At 36.5% G+C, this 24,441-nt stretch overlaps 1 protein-coding gene across 1 annotated transcript in view; it reads left to right on the plus strand.

Annotated features, from left to right (window-relative positions):
* Nucleotides 1-24,441, plus strand: part of TENM4 (teneurin transmembrane protein 4) — a 1,593,907-nt gene that overhangs the window by 825,107 nt on the left and 744,359 nt on the right. The window contains exon 7 of the mRNA XM_048933792.1: nucleotides 17,116-17,204. The gene's annotated coding sequence lies outside the window, so the exon portion shown is untranslated. The remainder of the gene's footprint in view (nucleotides 1-17,115; nucleotides 17,205-24,441) is intronic.

The following is a 24,441-nucleotide window of genomic DNA, read 5'->3' on the forward strand; positions in this document are numbered from 1 at the left end:
AAAAACACACAAAAACATTCAAAATTCAAAGTAGCAGCCTCCATTAAGTCTTCATAATAGATCCATTTAGAATTACTGTTTTCATTTTTGAACCCATGAGAAATCTCAGAAAGGAACAAGATAGTAGGGCTTAATATTCATTCTCTCCTGAATGGATATTTTTTCCCTAATGTAGCAGTCATCTGAATATGGCAATCCCACTTTCAGATCTCAGATTAGACTCTACAAATTGCATCATTTAACATGGCCACAGCATCTTAAGTGGTTCTATGTTCAGGGTATCTGCATTCCATTACTTTGCTGAATCTCATATATTGTAGAGTTCACAGAGGTGGAAATTAGAAGTTCTAGGTTTTAAGGAAATAAAATTAGTGTTAATGACCAAACCTGTGGCTAAGAGAATGTGACTATTTTACTTGTTGGTGCTGATCAGGACTCAAAGGCCTTGGAAATTCAAACAAGTGTAAAAGATATTAAGAATTATGTCCTGTCATTCTCTCCTCATGCAACACATTCCTGATAGCATTAATGGAAAGATAAGGATCATAATAGTCTAGGAGAAAATAACATGCTAGAGACAGGGACAGAATAGTCATAGAATAACATTTTCCGTTTAGCTTGAAAACAAGATCACTGCTAAACCCTAAGCAGTGAAAGTTAGATTGTGTTTATATTTATTCTTCATAAGTAGAGTAAACCTTCATCTAGAAAATACTGTGCCATAGTTTTGCACATTGTTTTTCAATTTGGAATTCTGGGAAATATCCTGTAATGGAAGGCCCCTTAGATATTTTTTTTCTTATTTCCTGTTATTCTTAATATAAGTAACTTCTTTTAAAAACACAGCCTTAATACACTTTATGTATGCAAAACTTTTCTCCTGCTTAAGGCATAGCTGCTGTTAGAAAGTAAATGATATTTTAATAAAGAAAGGGATTTAATGAGTACTTCTCCCCATAGTATCTGCTGTAGAATTGTGAGAATTTGATTTTTTTTTCCAAGTAAGCAACAGCATAACAAAGACTATGCCTGTGTTGTTTCTTCTTAAATGTAGAGTAGATGGTTACTCTTATACTAGATGTAGATTTATATAGATAGATAGATAGATAGATAGATAGATAGATAGATAGATAGATATAGATAGATAGATAGATAGATAGATAGATAGAAATTTATAGAAATTTATAGAAATTATGTAGAATTATAGAAATTTGGCTGAGATGAGTGGCATGGAAAGACTGAAAAATGCAGAATTTCATCTATCATGAAAAAAATACCACTGATCAGTAAAATCAAGTAGATTTTAAATAGCCATCTAAATATGAAATGGAGTATCAAATTAAACCAGCAAAATTTAAAGACTGATGGGAGGCAAGAGAAATGAATTGTTGTGTTTTCCCAACAAAGATACTGAGAAAATATGATAGGTACTGCAGATAGAGAATTTACAGGAAAATAAAATGACAGAACATTTTTATATTTTAAATCTTAATTCAGAAGTACACTAACTTCCATTGGGAGTGATCTCTGGAGACTCTTAGGTTCAGTCTCCACCTCAAAGTGTGACCAGTTTAAGTCAGGCTTCTTCAAGTCTTATCCAGTTGCTCCATACACAACCAGACCCTAACTTGTGTGGTTGCAGGGGGATGTTTCAGTTCAGATGCAGGACTTTGGAGTTATTTTTCTCTGAATATCATAAGGTTCGTTTAAATTTGAATCTCCAGCCCTTTGAGCTTCCTCTGAAGGGGCTGCCTTGACCTTCAGTTGAGTGCTACAGTAGAATTTTGTTCCATCCATAACCTTGATGATGTGCACTCTTTCCAACAGCCCAAGTTAGTAATGCTTCTAGCCATAATGGCTTCAGTATTGGCCCTTAACAATCAGAAGTTTGATGGTGGTGATCACAACTCTTTGACCCATGATTATGAGGTTTATTTATTCTACTGAGGCATTTGACATTGGTCAGTTCTACAAAAGTCTCTGGATAAAAGAACGCTGGCCAGTGATTCACTAAGATCTTCTAAAAAATTCTTGCCTTTGTGTCACACAATTTAATGGGCTATACCATAGACTTTGATCTTTGGAAGCATGTATTTTCTAATCCATATATCACAAGCAGAACTATTTTAAAAATAATTATCCTTGTTTATGAATGTTCATATTATTATTCAAAAAAAAAAAAAAGTTCAGGAAATAAATGGTATGTATAAATTAACTCTGATTTTTATCAACAGTGTTTAGATGTTTAAGGGGTAAAAAGCATCCAGGTCTCATTTGTTTTCTGACTACAAAGAGTGCTCAGATGTTGTTTCTTCTTGCACAGTTCTGTGAAACTTGCTTTCAACATGAGATATTGTCTTATGCATCTTTATTTTTTTCTTGTGAGCATATCACAGCCAGTCTCTGTTACAAATGAATTAGTGTAATTAGCTGCTCTGCTTCTGCCTGGTATTGCATTGCAGTGCAGCTAGCTCTTAAGAAATCAAAGGTCAGGGTGCAAGCATTGCAAACCAGATTTGGAAAGTATTGATTTGATAGAAATTGGTACACAATATAGTATATTACATTATTTCCCTCCAAGTTATGGTTAATTCACTGTTCTTTGATTACTAATAAATAAATAAATGAATCCAAGGTGATATATAGATATGCTACAATAAATGAACGTTCTTAAGAAAAAAATCATCAACTACACTGTATTATATAAGAAACTGTAAGAGTGGCTTGACATGGACATTTTGTCATTTTTTCTAGTAGTTTAACAGCAGAAAGCAGGATGCTTGCTCAAATATTCTTGTGTTGTGAGTTAATGGGTACTTCTCCCCATAGTATCTGCTGTACAGTTATGTGAGAGTTTGATATTTTTTTTCCAAGTAAGCAGATTTTTATTTTTTGAAGTGAGTTAAAACTTGCTTAGCATTTTTGGCACGAATTATTTTCCTGCCATAAAAGTTTCACTTTGGTTCCATTTGAAAATATTTGTTGTAGTTGTTGTTTTATTAGCATGCCTAGGACAGTGTGAGGATAGGGAGTAAGCAGTCTTAGATGGAGTGTCAAACTAGGAAGTCTCTACAATGGGAACAGCTTTTTCAAGATGCAGGCCAGATGGCAGCTTTGCAACTTAGAAACTGAGAGAATTAGCTGGATTTGTGTCAAGAAAAATAGTTAAAAAAATTAAAATTTGGAAAAAAAAAAAAATGCCAGCAAAAAGAAAGCAAGAGAAATTGTCAAGTCAAATAAGCACAAGTAACCATTTGTGCTGCCATTCTCACGTCTGTGTGAGCAGATTATTATTCAGGTAATGGCCTAACAAAACTAAAATAATGTGTGATGGACAAGGTCATTGCACTGAATATTTAGATACCCCTGTAGAAATACACTTCACCTCACCTAGACTGCAAAATGCTTTCAACATTTGACATCATAATGCAACTCTAAAACTTTAAAGTTGAAAGTCAAAATTGGTGCTGTTACCTATCCAAACCTCTGCTCTAAGATATATATATATTTATACCAGAATGCCAAGGAAGCATGATGCATTGAGAGAAAATTTATTTTTTATCTGTGGACCTAAAAGCAGGTGTGAACACACCAATCTGAAACATGTGCCATGCTACCTCAGGTCTGCAAATAGGGCAGGGACTGGTGTAGTACCAGTTCATATTTCAGAGCCACCCTTAGACATATTAAAGGATTTAAAGTGCTAAAATGAAAATACCTTCCAGATAATGGAAATTTTCATTTTGTTTTTTTTTCAGAGTTAACACTCTTAAGTCCAAATATAGAACGTAGCCAGCACTGCCTAGAATTAAATTTCTTGCACCGATACAGGGCATTAATCATATGAGAAGAGAAATGGTTTTTAGTTGAGGGAGGGAAGATTTAGGTTGGATGTCAGGGGGAAGTTCTTTACAGAGAGAGTGGTGAGGTGCTGGAACAGCTGCCCAGAGAGGTTGTGGATGCCCCATCCCTGGAGGTATTCAAGGCCAGATTGGATGGGGCCCTGGACAGCCTGGTCTAGTATTAAATGAGGAGGTTGGTGGCCCTGCATGTGTCAGAGGGGTTGGAGCTTGATGATTCTTGAGGTCCCTTCCAACCCTGGCCATTATGTGTGATTCTGTGATTCTGTGAAGAGGCTTACAATCTTCAGCAACAGTTAATAGCAGTCAAACCATGACTGTTCTCAGTTAGCTCTTCTCTCAGTGTGTTATGCTGTCACAAAAGAGAGAAGCACATTGATTTCCTTCCTTCTTATTGAAACTGGTACAAAATACCATTACAGATGTATATAGGAGAATTTTATGATCCAAGCCAAGTCGATCCAAATTAGGTGTATAAAAAACACTTTTAGTGGCAGACAGTGGAAGAATGATGTAGCTGTAGCTGAACTCTGGTTAAAACTGGAGAATGCTGTTGCTGCCATGAATTGATCTCAAAAATAGTGGCACCTACTTTTCAATTTTGAAGCTTGTTTTTGCTGGAGGATACATTCCAGAGTAGCAACTTTTACAACAATTTATGGATTGAGAGCACAGAGTGTCTAACGGGCTTATTGAAGTTAACTGTAGCTAATAGCTACTTGCGTAATGCTGAGGTTCTGTCTAAGTTTATAACAGAAAAGAACAGTAAAGGTTTGTATATCTGACTTGATTCATATAACAAGACGGGATAATGATTTGCAGTGTTAGGGATCAGGGTTCTTTTCATATATGGCTGCATCAGATCAATAGCATTTAAAGGAGATGTTTCCTATCTATAAAACCAGAAGGGAAAATCCTCTTAATAACAGATATTTGAATACCACTAACTGGAAAGGAGACACTGAATGGATTTTATGAGGAGGATTTCCAAGACTGCTTTGACTTAGCAAAACTGCTTCCATTCCCAAGAGACAGTAACAGGTGCATTTGGGAGCTTTCTTTTTTTTGAAAACATCCCCTTAAGCACAGGAGGAAGAAAGAGAAGTATAAATTTACTGCCAAGGAATGTGAAGTCATGCCTCTCTTTCCTGAAATGAATGGAGAAAGATTCTGGGTACACTGACAGAGTGTGTGAGAAAGTACTTCAGTGCACACTCTGTGTTATCCCATGTTTCAAGAAAGAAATAGCACTTCATGAACACTGGGCTTATGATACACTGGAGGGCTTATGAAAGCCATTAGAGAACATACTGGTCTGTTTGCTACTTAATAATTTCAACAAGAAGTTAATGCACGTAAGTGAGGACTTACGTGAGAATTTCTGATGGTGATCCCTTTCCGATTTTCTAGAAAGTGATAATGAGATTCAGTGTGTAGAAGCTGGTGTTAGATAAACCCAGACTAGAAACAAAGTACTGAGTGAAAATAATTCTTCCTCACTTCACTATGTGAAGCTCATCGAGCTCGATTCATTGCCCAGAAAGGTTGTGGATGCCCCGCTGTCCCTGAAGGTGTTCAAGGCCAGATCGATGGGGCTCTTGGCAGTCTGATCTAGTATTAAATGTGGAGGTTAGTGGCCCTGCATGTGGCAGGGCAGTCAGAGCTTCATGATCCTTGAGGTACTTTCCAACTGAAGCCATTCTATGATTCTATGCACTGGAAAACTTTTGTAAGTGTTTCCTCACAGTGTTTTCCTCACCATCTGAAGTTTGAAAGTCAAGACTGGATCCTTCAAATAAAAAGAGCTATAGGTTTGATGCAGGAATTAATGAAGTTCTTTGCCATGTGCTTGCTCGGTTATCAGAAAGGTATTGTAATGGTCTGTTCTTGCATTAAATACATTAAGTTCAGGCAAATACTGAATACATGCCTTGACATTACACAGAAACTCTTCAGATTTTTGCTCGTATTGAGACTGCAGTTACAGTTTCATGGAAGATTGATAGCATATGACAAGTGTACTAGACAAAAGAGCTACAAATTTCTACACGCCTGAGCTCTATTTCTAACACAGATTTCAAGACCTTTAGCTAAAACTCAAAAATTACATTTGCTCTTGTAATGACAGTCCAGATAGTAAGACAATATACGAGAATAAATGGAAGAAAGATTATAATCATAGAATAGCTTATATTGACCTTAAAGATCACTCGGTTTCAAACCCCTTCCACAAGCTGATTGCCACCCACCTGATCAGACTGCCCAGATCCCCATCCAACCTGGTTTTGAACACTTTCAGGTATGGGGCATCCACTGCTTCTCTGGGCAGCCTGTGCATTACCATCCACTGAGCAAAAGGTTTTATCCTAATATCCAACCAAAATTTCTCCTTTTGTAGTTTAAAAACATTCTCCCTTGTCCTATCACAATCTGTCCTTATAAATAGTCTCTATCTTTTCTAGAAGCCTCCTTTAGGTATTGATAAGCTACAATGGAGTCTCTCTGGATCGTTCTCTTCATAAAGAAGCCCAGCTCCCTCAACCTTTCATTCATAAGAGTTTGTCCAGCCCTCTGATCATCTTTATGGCCTCCTCTGGACCCACCTCAACAGTTCCATCCACCCTCTTCCTTATTTGCTGAATAGTCCACCCATCAAACTATTATCTCTCTGATTTGCAGATAAGAACGTGGTGTTAAATCATACCAAAGGCTTCTGAAAGTGCAGTTAGATAGTACCAATTGCTCTTCCTTTGTTCACTTGAGTTGTCACTTCAACATAGAAGCCCACTGGCTAGGTCACCACATCAGCCAATTCCTATAGTATCCTGGGATGCATGTCATGGGGACACATAGGCATGTACCCATTCCTACTGTCAGTTGATTCATTGCTGAATTTAGCTCTGGACACTTGCTGTATCAAAGTTTCTAATCCCTGCCATGGTTTCCCTTTTTCCAAGTGAGGAAAAAAAAAAAAAAATTTGTGATGAGAAACTCTGCACTTGATATAGGAAGTAATGACAGATTTTTATTATACAGCCAGGATAGAATAGTAAGTCTGTATCTTTTCCTCCTAAACTATCTGATTTAGAAGAAAATAAAAATAAAAAAATAAAATGGAAAGAATCATGAAGTTAATGTTGGAAATACTAGATGAATCAGTCTCCAACTAAAGAATGAATCAATGGAATTTGAAACCAGAAACTTTCCTTGGTGGTTGTTTTTTGTTTTTGTTTTTGTTTCCCTTTTTTTCTACACTGTGTGGATGAAAGATTACAAGAGATGGTAGGCCTTTCTTGATATAAGAATATCCATCAGCATCCGTCCTACTCATTCTGTTTAAGAACTCACCACAGTATTTTTTGTAGTTTAGCAAAATAGATACACAGACCATCTGCCCACCTCGTTTAATGATTTTACTCAGAATGAATAGATAGTTTAGATACTCAAGTGCATACAGAAACAATCATCTTTAGGTCTGTTTTGTTGATACCGAAACTGATCCATCTAACTCAAATTTTAAAGATGCTTTATAAAATGTTGGAGGACTGAGACTCCTTTCAACAAGCAAATGCTAATTTGCTTCCACAGATTACAAATCTTTTAATGAAAGGTCAGATCTGAATTAGGATATATAAAAAATGTAAAGAACTAGATGTGTTTTGATTTGATTGCTATCAGATACATGTAAAGAACATCTGATTCAATGTTCAAGAATGAATAACAGTAATATTTTCCAGTTACAGAAGTGAGTTGGATCAGTACTGATAGAAATGTTCTGTGTCATTTAGTCATTATTTCACACATATGTCTTCTTTTCAGTTTGCATTAGAGACGGAGAAAGACTGAGCTAGTGGAGAGCCTGGGCCCATCTAGCACAGTGCCCCTATTCCAGCTGTGCCTGCAAGCAGACTGCACAACAGTATGAACTGAACATGCATCCCGGTTCTTTCCTAACCTCTAATCATCTTCAACTGAGAGATTTTCTTAATTCTGTTCAGTTACTATCTAGTAAATTACAAAATATGTCTTTCCAAATGTTTCTGCTAGAAACTTTCTTCTTATTTATTCAGAGCGTGTATGGAAAATACAATATTATTTAGCTTACGTAGGTTTCAATGCAAAATACCCTTCCTTAAAAATGAGTGTAATAGTAAGCAATACAGTTAGAGAGTAAAAATATGCATAAGGAGTATCAAGGAGATGTACCTCCAAAATTCAAGTATTCAAAAGGTTTGAACCACCGTGATCATGCAAAGAAGGACAGGGAAAATTTCCTCACTGTCTGTTATACAGAAGTTAGTTATTAAGGAACATTAGGAGACTTGACTTACATCTTCTTCTTAGCACTGTGTATTTTTCTGATTCTTTATGTGAACCTCCAAAAACATGTAGATCAAGTCCCTTAAGTAAGTATTCATCTGAATCACTAGTAAAAGCAACAAGAAAAAATAATTTCATTTATTTATCTAAATATTATTATTAAGCATTCAATTGCATTGAACTCAGCCACTTTGCTCTTCTTAACCATTGTGAGAAAGTTTCAGTGATACATCACTCTGTGCGTAGCTTGGCAGCCAATACTGATGACTGTATTCTGTGTTGACACGTTGAGATATACAACATACCATGCTGGAAGGGCCTGAACTTAGCAAAGGTAGAATTTCCACATGTGCTTTTAAATACCTACTATCTGAGGTAGTTGTCCAGACTCTAGTTATAATCAATGAAGAGAAACTGGAGATGTTCAGGGTGAGAAACACGTCATCTTAAAGAAGATGTCTAAAAGAGACAGATGTCTCATATTGTAACAGTGCTATTCACTCTTGTTGAGTGGAAAGGGAGCCTAAGGTGAGATGCGGATGTCTAAGTTAGGTGTGATGAATCTTTCTCAAGGGTCTCTGCTGTCCTTCCTTGTTAACAGCAGTGATAAGCCTTCTTCAGGCTGAAAGCTTTTGGACATGAGCCTTGTAGACAGCTCTAGTCCTTCATGGCTTTTAGTCATTATAAAATCTTTTCCATTTCAAGCATTTGAGAGCAACAATAAAAGAATTTTGGGGATACAAATACTATTGCTTTAGACATTTGCATTGCATACTGTTCAGGAAATCCGAGTTGGATATAATCTCACATTTTTATAAAGCTTGTTTTTATTGTACTTGGATTGCTGAAAAACACAAAGCTGCTCAGAGAGGACTACCAAGTTGTCTAGATTTTCTAAAATCACACAATGTTTCTGTTAAATTTTCTGTGTTCAAATGTATTCTTCTCATGATTCTATGATTCTATGATTTTACTACTATGTTCAAACCCTTACTACTTTTATGTACCCATTTCTTACAAATTAAAACTTCTACTTTTAGACTAATTTTGAAACAAACATATAACACAGAGCCCTTAGGCTTAGCCCTTAGGCTCAAAAATGTAATGGAGGAAAAAAAAAATAAAGCAAGCAAACCAAAAGAAAATGCAATTTAGAGATGTAGGACTTTAATTTTCATTTTGTGAATATATAGCACATAAGAAGTCTTTTTTCCTTCTCTTTATAGCAACAGTAACAACTTTTTAACTACTACACTCTGGACTTAGCTCAGTAAACACATTTTATGGATGGATTGGTGTTAACTGACTCCAGCAGTGCCAGTTAGTCACACATAACTGAAGTATTACAATAAGCAGATACATCATCATGTGCAATTTGTCAGTCCCTCTCTTCCCGTAAGATCTACACAGCATTCACAAGTTGTTGGCAAAAAGCTCAAGACTTTCTGTTCAAAGCACCAATGAATCTGAGAAATGAATACATGATTCTTAAAATTACTAGCTAAATAGGATTTGAGCTGTCTCAGCTTCCATGCAGTGTTAGTGCAAGAATCATCTCTAACCTGGCCTTTGATCAGATATGGAGATATCTCAATGGGGTCCATCTAGACTATCAGGTGAAACAAGGTTTGATATTTCCATGTAGTGAAGCTGAAAAACAATGCAGTGATGATTCAAGCATTCAGTGCCACTTCATACAGCAACCCTGCTGTTAAAGCAGTATTTTTCATTGTAATTATAATAACTTGAAAGGAATGAATGCTACTGTGAGAGACTACTGAGAATACCAGCAAGAGACCAATTTCATGTGGTCTGTGTATTTGAGGTAGGTGTTTGTTTGCAAGGGGATTGACTGAGGATGCCAATTAGTCATAAAATGATACTCGTTGGGGGACAGTCAGAAAGGTTAACAAAAGTTACTCTACTAATCTGAATCACTCTCTGAAGGATCCCTCATCTGAACTAACTGTAATGGAAGCCTGGGGAAATTAGTCTTCCAAGGCTTAAGTTAGCCTTTGTGAATATCCCTCTGTGAGATATATCGAAATAGTATGTGCAAATGCCTGTTGTTAGTGCTTCTAAACAGTGGCTGCACTTTCATATCATACTTGACGTAATACACAGAAAAAAATAGATGTAAACATAAAAACATTTTGAAATAGAAGCAGTTCTAATCTTTTTTTTTTTTGTCAGGTAAAAAATCTGAAGAGAAAGAAAATTGCAGGTAACGTGGGTCCCTAGAAAGACTTGAATGATGATAGATAGTTGTGTAGAAAAAGAGAATTCAAGACCAGATTTCCATTTAATTCCACCTGCTTTTAAGCTCTAAACTCTATCACTTTCTGCTCATGCTCCATTTCTCTTTTTTTTTTTTTTTTCCCCCACTCCTCCACACATGGGATTTAATAACAAAATGGATAGGAGAAATTAGGTGCCTAAGTGAGAAGGTGCAGGAAAATGATCTATATAAATACGCATGTTGATTTGCCAGGTAATTATTTCAACAGCCTTTCAGTTTCATTAGGGATTCTGGTACAAGTCAGAATGTCACTTATTTTTATTTAAAGGTTACAGGAAGGAAAATGGGAACTGACATCTTCTGCAAGCACATCTGATTCATCAAGTATCAGCTACATCGGCACTGCTGCTCAAAGTTACATTAGCTTGTCTTTTTTCAGAAAAGGAATCTTTTCAGTTTATTGAGGGACCACACAATTTGCCTTCCTCATTCCTGTTTATTTTTCTGATTTATAAATCCATTTCTTTAATTACTTGCTGTGAGCATTTTAAAATGTTATATATTGCAACAGCAGATCAGAGATTGTTAACTCTGCTCCAGATAAGAACTATGGCATTCTCGTATATCTTATAAACTGACCAATACATCTTATAAATTGACAATAATTTGCAGTACATGTGACACAGACAGCACAGAAAGAAAACTCAGTGTGCTCCTCCAAGCTCAGCCTTTCACCAAGCTGCCAAATTGACGCAGTCAGGAGTTTCTTGCAGTGCTACAGGCTTGGGGCAGAATGGCTGGAAAACTTGGTAGAGGAAAAGGATCTGGGGGTGTTGGTTGACACTCAACTGAACATGAAACAGCAGTGTACCCAGGTGGTCAAGAAGGTCAATGGCTTCCTTACTTGTAGCAGAAATACTGAAGCCAGCAGGAGCAGGGAAATGATCAGTAATGGAGCAGGAGGGAAATGATCGTCCCTCTGTATCGAGCTCTGGTGAGGCCACACCTCAACTACAGTGCTCTGTTTTGGGCCCCTCACTGCAAGACACTGAGGCCCTAGAGTGTCTAGAAAAGAGCAACAAAGGGCAGCCAGCAAAAGGTCTGGAGCACAAGTCTTATGGGGAACAGCTGAGGGAACTGGGATTGTTCAGTCTGGAGAAAAGGAGGCCCATTCTTACCAATCAATATGGATACAGTTTTGAGTGACTATTTAGCTCTACCTAAAACAGGCATTTAGAATACAATTCAGATGTCTGAACATAGGAGAGAACTGCCATTTCAGAGTATCTGCCATCTGCAGATATTCACATATTCACATGATGTTGGGAAACAGGACCTTTATAAAGCTACTATAATGCAGAGATTTCCTTTCCTCCTTACACACCTGCTGTGCATTTGGTTCTTACTCACAAGGAAAAACAAGACATCTTCAGGACAGTGCCTTTTTAACGTCCTGCAAATTCAGTGCAAGGTTATTGATATACGTGTTTCATAAAGCAAATCTAAAAGTTCAGTGCAATTATTTGGTGGCTATTGAAAGCCATGCCATAACTTGTGATTTTCTTGTTTAGTTATGACTCAGAACTCACGTTCATACATTTTTGAATTTCAGTCTGCTACATTAATTTCTCCTCTAAGGTTTTGGTACTTAATCTCCACTTAATCTGAAGGTCAAAGGTACTATTTTAGAAGGGTGGTTTTTTTATGCTTTTGTGAATGATTGTCATAGATAATAGAAGATGGCAGCTGGTTTTGTTCACAGTGGGATGTATCTGTAAGTAATTATTAAGGAAGACCAGCACTTGGTACGGCCAATTGTCTCTTAAACCTATAAATAAAAACAGAGAGTAATTAGGGATAAAGGACAATCTGGATGTAATTTGTGTGCAGTGCCTAAAACAGCAGGACTTTAATTCAAATAGTGCTATATGCAGTGATATGATATTTACACAGTTCTGTAAGTCCTAGATTTGAGTAAGCCTGAAAAAGCTCAAATGCTATAAAAAGATATTTGTAACCAAAGTGAGTATCTGGGAATGCATGAAATGCCTGAGTCTCATCTTTTGAGAAATGTGGTACAAGTTCCCAGATGCAAGGCTTTCCAAAAGCTCTGGAAAAAAAACATTTTTTTGACATATCTTTATCCCAGTTAAAAATCCAGATACTTTAAGACTGCCGCAACTTAAGTAGAACCACCAGTGAAAGGACTTAAGGACAAAAATAATATATATACAGAAGTTGAATAAAGCTGTTAGACTTTCAAGAAAAGTACAATATAAAGAAACAGGAAACCCTTCATTAACAGTGGAAACACCAATAACAATTATTTCTCATCAATAAAAAACATTGAACATGGCATGTCAAAGCACAATAGCAACTAGCTATGCAGGGACTGGGCTTCCTAGTTACGCTATTCAGATTGAAATCAAATGGTATCTAATAATGCTCACTACACATTAAACACTTAGTTCTGAACAGCAAAATGCCCAGCTTTCTAAATTTGAAAAACAGACATGTAATTTACATGCAGCATATGCTATGTATGCTTTCTAGTTATCAGGTGGAAAAAATCCAACTGCACTTAAATATATATATATACTGTCCATAGGAAGAAGTTAAACCGGTTGATGGAATATTTGCATACACTTGTGGCCTATAATTTGTCTTCAGCTTAAAATATAGAATGAAAATTAAAGAATCACAGTATCACAGAATCATGGGGATTGTAAGAGACCTCTGGAGATCATCTGGTCAAAATCCCCTGTTAAAGCAGTTTCCCTACAGTAGGTTACACAGGAAAGCATACAGGTGGGTTTTGAACATAGCCACAGAAAGAGGCACCACAACAGAGTATGTGCTCTGTCTCACTCGAAGTAAAGAATTATTTTCTCATGTTCAGCTGGAACTTCCTGTGTTCCAGCTTATGTCCACTGTCCCTTGTCCTGTCATAGGGCACCACTGAAAATCTTCTGATTCCTTACACTGAACAGTTATCCTTCAAATATTTATAAGCATTGATAAGATCCCCTCTCAGTCTTCTCCAGGCTGAACAGACCCAGGTAATTCAGCCTTTCCTCATAAGAGTGATGCTCCAGGCCCCCAGTCATCTCTGTGGTCCTTTGATGGACTTTCTTCAGTAGTTCCCTATCTTGCTTGAACACAGGAGCCCAGAACTGGACACAGTACTCCAGAGGTGGCCTTACCAGGTCTGAGTAAAGTGGCAAAATCACCTCCTTCATCCTGATGGACACTGTCTTTCAATGCACCTCACTGGCATTGAAAGTGGCCACTGGCCTCCTTGGACACTGCTGACCTCCACTGGGACACACAGATCTTTCTCTGAAGAGCTGCTTTCCAGCAGGTCAGACCTGATGAGTGTGATTATTCTTCTCCAGATGTAGAACACTGCTCTTTCCTTTGTTGAACCTCATCAAGTTCCTCTCCATCCAACTCTCAGCCTGTCTGGGTCTCACTGAATGGCAGCACAGCCTTCTGATTTGTCAGCCACGCCTCCCAGATTCTTATCATCAGCAAACTTGCTGAGGATACACTCTCTCCCTTCATTCAGGTCAATGATGAAGGTGTTGAACAAGACTGGACTGACCACCAACCCCTGGGGAACATCACTAGCTATAGAACTCTAACTAGACTGTGTGCTGCTGACCACAGTCCTCTGAGATCTGCCAGTCAGCCAGTTCTGAACCTACTTCACTGTCCACTCATCTATCCCTTGTTTTTAATCTCCTTTTTCTCCTCTATTTTTCTGTTTTCCGTGTTTCCATCTGAATACTTTTCTTCATCACATTTTAAAGCTGAAGTTAGGCATATCTACTTTGTGAAGCTATGAGGTTTTTGCACTTTCCAGCCTGTATATAGAGGAAGGAAAGTTGCTTTCTTCATCTGAATGAAATTCCTCAAATTTCTTCTTACTTACAACTTAATCTATATAGTCTCTCATCTTTTCTTAGATGAGGGGAAAAGATTTTATCTAAATATAATAGGGTTACTGAATCAGGGAAGATAGGCATGTCTATTTAGGTCAGAAAACTGTATAAATGTGCACTTTGAAAGATTAGTCATTCGTCTGGTTTCAGTCAGAGGCCAGGTATAAATGCTACTCTACTCCTTTGTTCAACAGTCTTGAACTGTGCATGACTTCACTTACTAATATGATCTGTTTGTTACGGTTCTTCCAAACAAACTCCCTCTCGTTGATAAGACAATTCTGTGAGATATTTACTGAGATTGCATGTGATTTTAATGTCTGAGGTTTTTTTTTTATACAATAAGGTTCGCCATGCTCAGCTATCTACCCAGTGCCTATGCCCTAACGTCACTGAGTGTGTGCAGTCCATGAAGCTATGCTATAGTCAAGAATTACAGTCCATTAATAACAACACCATGGAGCAGCTGGAGCCATCACTATTAAAATGAACAAATAAATAGATAAATAAAATGGACCCGTGATTATCATTAAGGCTAATTTTCATTAGCACAACAGATGTTGTTTTAGAAAGCAATCTAAAATCTCAAAGCTCGGTTACCAGTCTACCTGCCAGCACCTTTGCACAGCGGTTTGAGAGATGGAAAACAGGACCTGAATTGGTCCTGTTGTGACAATAATGTGCTGTGTGGCAGATGTTCTTGATATGCAGATTTTTCTGATTTCCTGTAAGCCATTGTACCAACATCTATAAAGGATGTTCTACTTAACTTAATCAGATCTAAAAAACCTACTAACTCTAGGCCTTCCAAGTCATGGAGATGATTGGGTCCATTCAGAATTGTATATGAAGAAAATGTGTTTCTACTTAAGGCTGCAATATCACACATACTTAGTGCAGGGAATGGAAGTCCTTTTCTTCAGTGGAAGTTTGAAGTGCTTGCAATACCAAGAAATCAAAACATTGTCTGAAAATGTTCAGACTTCATGCACCCTGTCCAGGTTTCTGCTTTCTACATCTCTGCAAACTGAGTACTCCAACAGCTGCTGTGCTTCTCTGATTTTGCTCAGGAAAGGAACGGAATAAAAAAATACATATAATTCTCTTTCTAACTATTGACTGCTACTGCTACTTAAGTTTGCCAATGGTGATGAACTGAGACAAGGCTGGAATGCTATCCCTAATTTATTTAGGCCATCTGCCTTTCCTACTTCTAATTGGTGCATGTTAAGCAGGAGAATATTCTTAAAGAGCTTGTAGGGTGAAGATGCTCCTGAACTCACTAAAAGCAGATTGAAATGCCAAAATTTTTCTTCAGTGGGCAGACCAGGCTGTATCTCAGCAACCATCTCATATTTGGCAAGATTAATCCTTTTGCATAAAGTGGTTACATCAGCTATGGGTGCTATCAGTACATAGGCTGCATTACTAAAAGTGAAAGAAAATGAACACATTTTTAGCAGGTTCTGAACACTTACAAAATATTTATGCTGTACTCTGAGTATTCTGCAGTTTATTTGTAAATGTTTAGCTTTATGTGTCCTACTACTGCTTCAGATGTGGAAAGCGTGTCTAAATAGAGTGGTCTTGGACGTGATTTCATGCACTTGGTTTCCTTGGTCTGAAAAGAAATCTATTTACTTCTCATGTCATTTCAGTGCAGTTATTGGGAAAGGTGTCTGAAGTCTGATTTGCAATGCTAAGAGCAGAACTTTACAACCATACAGATGACTTTCTGAACCATACCAGATTGTAGGAGTGGAGGACAGCTAAACATAGTTGAAATGAAATTTGACAATTTAATTCTTGTTATTTTCTTCCTATTTCCTGTGCACTTTTGGGATGGAGTTCATGTTGTCTAAGCTATGTACCTGTTAGTCCAATCTGTACTGAACATCTAAACAGCTCTTGTGAGGTTACATGATTTGCTCTCAGAGGTGCTTCTTATTCTCTGATAGCTCCAAAGTAATTGTCTTAGATTTTAGGAGGTAAAGCAAAGCAGTACAAATTCCACTTTTTTTTGTTTTTTTTTTCCAAAATATTTTTATTGAGGTTCCCACTGGAATTTCAGACTGTACTGGGAAAATCTCTGCATTCAAGTACATGTACACAATGCCATTTTTATCCATCTTATATCATGAAAATGTTACAGTATAGATAATTAATCTTTTTTTTTTTTTTTTTTTTTTTTTTTTGACAAAACTCAACCACCATCCAGTAGTTTCCTGTGTTACTTTCATATGGCATTACTTCCAATTGTTTTCTTATTTAAAATGCCTTGTAATTGAGGTCAGTCCTCTCCCAACAGAGAATGAACATCTTGTTCTTTAAGAATGAGAGCTGTAAGCCAGTGCAGGGGTTGTATAGCTGCTTATCCTTGAAAACACAGAAACAGTGGTTAGTATTTCTATGTGGAAACACATTCATGTTGGGGAACTCCAAGTTCCAACTCAACATGAAGGTTTCTCTGCTGGAGGAGATAATAGTGCCACCATTCTTGCCGTCCTTGCTCATGTTTCAGCACTATTTGGTTGTTACTGCTAGTGGTGGCAACGGTGATGAGGAGACAGTTGGACTAAATGATCTTGTAGGTCGTTTCCAACCTTGTGATTCTATGATTCTATAATAGCTACTCTATTTAGATTTAATATAAAAAATTGGTTACATGTAGTATATCTTACTAAGACTGTACTTCTTGTTTACAATATTCTTCAAAGAATTATGGTGTTTTTTTGTCTTTATCATTTTATAGGACTCTGGTAATAGTATATGGATTCTATTTGAGATAAAGTATCACACAAGAACCGGATGAAATATCTACCCTAGCAAACAGTCCTGCTGGTAAGAACTTTGTATTTGCTTTGTTGTCTTTTGCAGTACTTAACTTTGAGCTACACAAATGCTAGCATCATAACCAATTAGAGGTTTTCTAAATATAAAAGATATTGGAAATGTTTACAGTTGTCTCTCCTTTTTCTAAATAATTTCAGAACTGTTAGGTCACATTTCCACTCTCCCTTGAGAAATAAATTTGCAGACTGTATTTTGTGCTGTTGTGCATCGTGATGTTTTGTAGGCTTTTTTTACCCACGTATTGTCCTTCTTAAGGAAAATGTAAAGCTCTTTTTTTTCATAGAAAGAGTAAGAAAGCTGTTGCTTTTTTTTTTTTTTTTTTTCCTAGTGTTGTGGTTATACACATTGTAGACCTCGTGAGTTTGATTCATTTTTGATACTGAAAATGTTTGTGGGACTATGAACATGGGCACCATTTTTATTCCGAACTGGTTATTGCCTGTAAAATATTAAGGTATTCTAGAGGGGAATATCAAGAAAACCACGCATCATAAAGGAGTAGTTATAAGGTCAAAAGCCAGAAACACCTGTGCCCTAGTCCTAAAACTGCATCTGGTTTATTACATGACCTTGAGTGAGTCATTTCTGAAGAGGGAGAACTGTGAGGGGATACGGTAATGTATGAACTGAATTGCTCTTCTTTATATAATTGGAGAGCTCATTAGATAGCTGTTAAGAATGACTAAAACCCATTAAGCTTGATAAGACTTGTTTCTTCAAAAAAAAAAAAAAAAATCATCAAAAAAATGAAATAATAGAAAATATATATATATATTTTTTTAGATACTTTAACTCTTGCATTTCCAGTACTGTCCTCATTGTGGACTCCTACTTCATTCAATCTTCTGTAAAATCTATTCTTCATATGTTGACAATTTGGTACCTGACAATGAGAAAAAACTTCATTAATTTAAGCTGAAGAAACCCAGGATGATCTCAGTAGATATGACTTGCCAGATTATTGTACATGGAGATACACAACATAAAGACTGATAAGGAACAAATGAAATTTTACTCGGTGGTAGTAGCCACAGTAGCTGAAATCCTTGTCCCTTTGACACACAACTAATTAAAAACAAATTAACTTTTTTTTATTATTATTGTTTGTTTATTTGCTTATTTAATGGGGAGGAGAGAATAATCCTGAGAAATGTATTTGATCTATGATTTTACATATTGCATGAACCTATGCCTATGGAGGAGGGGTTGAAAATATTGGTATTTAGTGGTTTATTTCCATATGCAATACTGAAAATTCAACTGTACAAGTCCCACAGAAAACTCAGTGTGTTAGACCAACAGTCCAACTAGCAGAGATTGAAGTGTATGTCAAGAGATCTCTCTCTTCCAATCCAACTTATTTTGTGAGTCTGTGAGTTTGTGTAATTAGGCAATTCATATGATTATCAGGCATATGTTGTACAATTTATACACTGCAGCATACATTACATATCAAGAGAAATCACATAATTTCATATCCAGTGGAGAAGACCAATGGAAATCTATTGATGCTGAAGGAAGATGGGGAACCAGAAGAAAGGAAGAACAATTTCTAAAGTTAGGATCCAACTGTGTGAGATAATTAGTTACCTAATGCCATAGGTGTGCATATAGTTTGTCCTGTGGCTTCCAGATTATCTTTTAAACCCTTTTGTTTCAAAGTATGACTTTCTCTCAGAAGTCAGTGTGATCACTGACTGCTTTGATCACTGTAGGACACAGATTTTTCCATGCTGGGCAAAACTTAAGCTCACGTGGGGAATCATGACAGATTTTACTCGGGGAACTCAGTGCCCAGTCTCTCTGGTATAATGCTATGCAACTTCCCAAGATGATATGAATGAAGAATAGTATATTGATGTAAAAAATTCAAATGGCATTTTACAGTGTAAATAAGGGTACTGCCTGCAAATTGTGAAATAATTCTTTTGCTCTAATTAATATTGATACAATCTCAGGGAGGGTCCATTCCAAGATATTTAAGAAAGCTATGAACCAGCTGGGTGCAGACATCAGTGGAAAAACACAGTTGAGCTACAAGAGTATCTTGAGTGAGATTTAAAAAAAATATGAAAGTCCTTGAAGGTGGTTTACAGTGAAGGAATCTTGATGAGCTAGAAGTAGACGAAAAAGCTGTTGGGAAAAGAAGTAGGTAGTTTCTTCTCTGCACTGTGCTCATAGGAGAAAGAGAAAGAAGCTGGAATTTAAATTCAAGCTGAATATATTCATGCAGCAGCAAAAATCTTGGACCGGGTTGGGAAAACTGAGCACTGGACTAAACTGTTTGGCTATGTTGTGGAGATGTTTCCTGGGATGCTTTCGGAAAAGGCTGGAGGAACTTCTTTCAGGTGGAACTCATCCTCACTGAGATTAAGGTGTGTGTTAATATGTCACCTGGTGTTTCTCCCCCAACCCTGTTTTTCTCTAATTGGTTATTTCTGGATGTGGAGCATCAATTATCAAATGCAAATTTACAGTTCTTAAAGGAAATAGTTGTACACAAGCAGGGGGATGGTAGAAGCTGTTGGTAAGCACACTTCTTTAAATACATTACAGTTAGTAATCAATGTAATTTGCACCAGGTAAAATCTGTACTGTCTGAACTATGACTAAAGAATAACAACTTGTTTTTATTGGAAGCCAAATGCCTGACAGGATTTGCAATCATAAAGATTACTCAAACCTCACTCTTAGTTTGCTGAAAATATAAAAACAATATCTGGTTACCCTGTTCACTTTAATACAAAGTTGCCTGGGGACCCAATCCAAAGTCAACAGCCCCTATATTCCATAAATTATCAGAGTTGTCATATTTACTGATTTTTGATGTAGATTGATTCTTTAGTAGCAAATTACTGCCATACTGGAGTTCTGATGATTTCTGAACATCCTACAGAAAAGCTGTACTGAACAAAAAAGCACTATACTGCATACTTTGGCACAGTATGGTTTGTGATATGGAAGAAACAGGCATTGCAGCTGGAAATGGAAGCACGATAAACTCTATAAATCAATTACAAGAAATAGTAGCTGTGTTCCCAAATACAGGAATTGCAATCTTTTTACCAGATAATCATTTGGTTTTTTGCCTTGCTGTTATACACGTAACTGACAGATGACATGTTTCTCTAGATATCACTACTGCATACAAATTTAAGTCATTACAATAGTACTTTTCCTTGTTACTAGTAAAATCTGAAACCTCTTTGAAAAGGGATCTTTAGAACTGAGCTCTAGTTTTTCATTTTTTGTGCTCTTTATCTATACTTTACCAGCTTGAATTATGCCAACTAGAGCATCTGCCGTGCAGTCACCTTTTAATTTTCTACTTCTCATGCTTTTATACACTCACAAGTTGGGGTGCTGGCTATTCTGCTGGATTGCTAGAATTAAAAAAAAAATAAAATAAAATAAAGAAAGAAAAAAATCAATTTAAGAAAAAAAGAAAGCATTATTTCAGACTATGAGATTTTTGGTCTTAATACCTTTGATTCTCATCCAGCACAGGTGCTCCACTATGTAATTACTGGAAGCAGCTTGAAATAAAGCTCTGAAACAGCACTGATAACCTTGAAAATATTAACTATTACATTAGGTAACAGCATACAAGATTGCAGTAAAAGTGCTTAAGTATCACATTCTGGTCTTTCACTGCCTGATGACTGAAATTGTGGTAGAAGTAGTAAAATTATAAAAATTAAAATGACCTTTCACAAAACATTTTCTTAGGTGGCAAATAGTTGGAGTGTAGAGTTGAAACTATAGATTTAGTCTGCAGAAATAATAGTCAGCCACACCTGAAAGCCTTTCAAGATAGAATACACTGATCAAAAATATTTTCAATATGTCTCAATTTCCTCACATTTTAAATGATAATAAATATTGAACAACGTGATTCCAATTGCAGCTGTAGCATTTTTAATTAATAAAGAGGTAAATATAACACAGAAAAAGAGGTGGGAAGTTCTCACCTGTAGTTCAGTACAACACACTAGTTCCTGTTTTACATTAGACCCCAGGTAAATGGCAAGAGATTAAAGTTGTTTTTGCTAGAGTGGAAGGCATGTTTTCCCCTGAAAATATTTTTCAGTGCTGTTTTACTTGAAAGAAGTTACATTCATCATCATTGCTGTTTGTTTGTTTGTTTTTTTGACGTGGCTCTATGGAACTTTGTGCTATATGTTGATTAGTGGTATCTATCTCCAGTCCAGAACTACCTGTAGAGATGTATTTTATACACTGAAATTTGCTTGGAATTTGACTTTTCACAGTTTCCTTGAAGTACTTTTGCATTTGTTTAGATGAAGCTGGGCAGCTCACTCAAACTTTGGTATTTCACATACTGTTATTGCTAACTATTGAAGTGCTTTGCATGCTGTATGACTTCACTAAGAGCAAGGTAATGAAGTTGTGTTTAGTTGGAGATCGTGGGAATGAGAGCAGATACCAGGTAATGCTGTTCATCCTTGTGCAACTGTGAATCTACAGTATCTTCAGGTAGTCATAAAGAGCTAATAGCATCAATGCTGGGTTCAAAACTGAGCAGCAGCATGATTTCACCCATTGTTCAAAAAGACATTTCTTGTCTCTACTGTATTTTACCAACTTCATGATTAATCACATAAATCTAACTCATCAAATAATCTTATTTCTACCTGGATCAAGGTGAAGACTTTTTACATTTCTGTGGAAAAATTTTGCCAAGTGGTCGTGAACTTAGCTCTTTTTGGACATGTGCTGTGTATTCAAGAAAATGTCTGTTGTCAGTTAAAGATGATGAGTGCATGGTACAGCACCAAAAGGTTCATTTTTTTAAGGTGTGTTTGGATTTGTATCTGGGTCTTCTAGAAAAGCAGTAATTCCTGCTGTTCCATACAATGCTGTGATTAATCAAATAGCTTCCATCAGCACATAGGAAGTTATGGATAAGGCAGTAGCCTGTAGCTTTCCCAGCTATTAAAAAAAAAAAAAAAAAAAATAGGTCAGGTTTTATTTTATTTGTTGTTGATTGTTTGTTTTGTTATATGGCAGAAATTGGATTTTTTTCTTTAATTAATTTCACTGTCTTTTGAGTGCTTTGCCAGTTGTAATCCTGTATGAGGAAAAGGCAGACAAAGGAGAAGTGACTGCATTACACAATGGCTAACAACCATGCACGTGCTTAGAAGAAACTGTGACTGCTCAGGATTCATGCAAGGCTGTGCTGATTCGAGTGCTACGTTTCTCTCTACTTATTCTACAGCTTGTGATTTTATACAACACATGCTCCTTCCCGCAACATCTCCTGAAGATTTTTTATTTTCAATAGAGGGTAGGAAAAAAAGGATAGAAAAAAATAAAGATTACTTCTAATCCACCTAACAGCTGGGAAAAGCATATGTATGATGTGGGCTTAACACAGAAAGTGAGAATAATGTGATGAAAATGATGAGGGAAAAAAAAATAATTACCAGTATGCTATTTTCCTGCATTATTTCAGAACTCTGAAGATTTTAGGTTAGTTTATCGGTAAGGATGGCTCAATCTCACAAGACATCTGTTTCTGAAATTAAAAGGCCAACAGCTGCAGGATTCCATAGTGTTACCAATCTTCACGTAATAGGGATCCATGATTCAAAGAGATATGTGACTTAAAATCTAGTAGAGAGCATGAAGCAATTAATAGTTGGACTTCTTATCACATCTTTTATCCAAGAATCTCAAAACACTTTACTAGCTTTAATTAGGCCTCACTCCATGTAATATCCTCCTGGAATAGAGAAATGTTATTTTTTTTTTCTTTCTAATATAGAGCAACTTGAGACATAGAGGTTAAATGACTTGACAATGATCATGTAAAAGCAAATAGCAATGATAGGAATAAATCCCAAAGCTCTTGCCTTCTAGTCTCTTGTTCCAGCCACTAGCCAAGTTTCTTTCCTCTGTGTTAAACTCAAAGCTTTTCTCTTATCTGTTCTGTAACATGTGTGAATTTGATTACAGGATCAAAGCCCAGGCAATTAGAAAGATTTTAATACTTTCTGGAAAGCCAAATATACATATATATATATATATATATATATATATATATATATCAGCAAAAAATACTTTCTCCTCTCAGGTAGAGGAGAAATTATTCGTCCTCTGCAATGAGAGCTGTGAAAAATATGGGAGAGCAGACTCTAGAGGTAAACATACAGACTTTGGAGATAATGAATAAGGGTTTATGTTTCTGCCTACTGGGAAGGATAGTTTTCTTCACTGATAGCATAAAATGATGCCTGCAGTATGCTCAAGAATTCAGCCTCAGAAAATAAAAAGCTTAAGACTGAGAGGAAGATAGTCTCCAGGGGAAAGACAATAGTGATTCATCTCATCCAGGTATAGTCCCTGAAGCTGGCAAGTGTCACATAAGAGACAGGCAAACTCATGCAAACTCTTGAGTGTTTGAATCCTTGGCAAAAAAAGAAAAGGAGAAAAGGAGAAAAGGAGGTCAATACGATTGAATTAATAGATAATACAGATAATTTTGCTGTAGTGTTTCATACAGAAATTTGATCGAGGATATTAGGACAGATTATATGATTTGTGTATCACAGTTAATGGTATATTTTCAAAGTGGCAAGACAAAAATACACAAAAGAACTATATTAACTCTAGCAGCCTGAATAGAAGCTGTGTTATTTCCATGTCTCAGCAGCCCAAGTTCAAAAAGTCTGAAGTCGGTTTGTAGAACTCATTGCTTATCATTAGATAACAAGAATTATTGATAAGAGAGAATCCACTTCAGCCTTTACATGAAAAAGGAAGGTGCTTCCTGAAAACCTGATAGACTTCATCTTGCTAGAGTTGTCTCTATGCTGACCTTAATGACAAAATCTGAAAACTCAAATTATTGCTCTTCTCAGAACTAATCCTCATTAGTTTACCTGTAATAAAGCACAGTCAATAATAGTGCTGTCCAAGCACTGCAAAATTTTTCTACAATTTTTCACACATGGAGAACAGGAGAAGCTGTGTGTCTGAGTAACATGAAAATTCTGGGCTCTAGCTTTATGGGAAGAAATATTCATTAAAATAAAAAGCTTAAAATAAATATTGGAATAGAGGCATAGACTGAAATGACTGAAATGACTCTGAGCACTGCTATACTATTAGAGTGTAACATCATTACCCAGGCAAAACAAGTCAGCACATTCTCATTTCAGAGGTGATTTTGCAAATTAATTCACAAGGGTTTGCTACC

This window comes from Lagopus muta, chromosome 1 (genome assembly GCF_023343835.1).
Source record: "Lagopus muta isolate bLagMut1 chromosome 1, bLagMut1 primary, whole genome shotgun sequence".
NCBI classification, from domain to species: Eukaryota; Metazoa; Chordata; class Aves; order Galliformes; family Phasianidae; genus Lagopus; species Lagopus muta.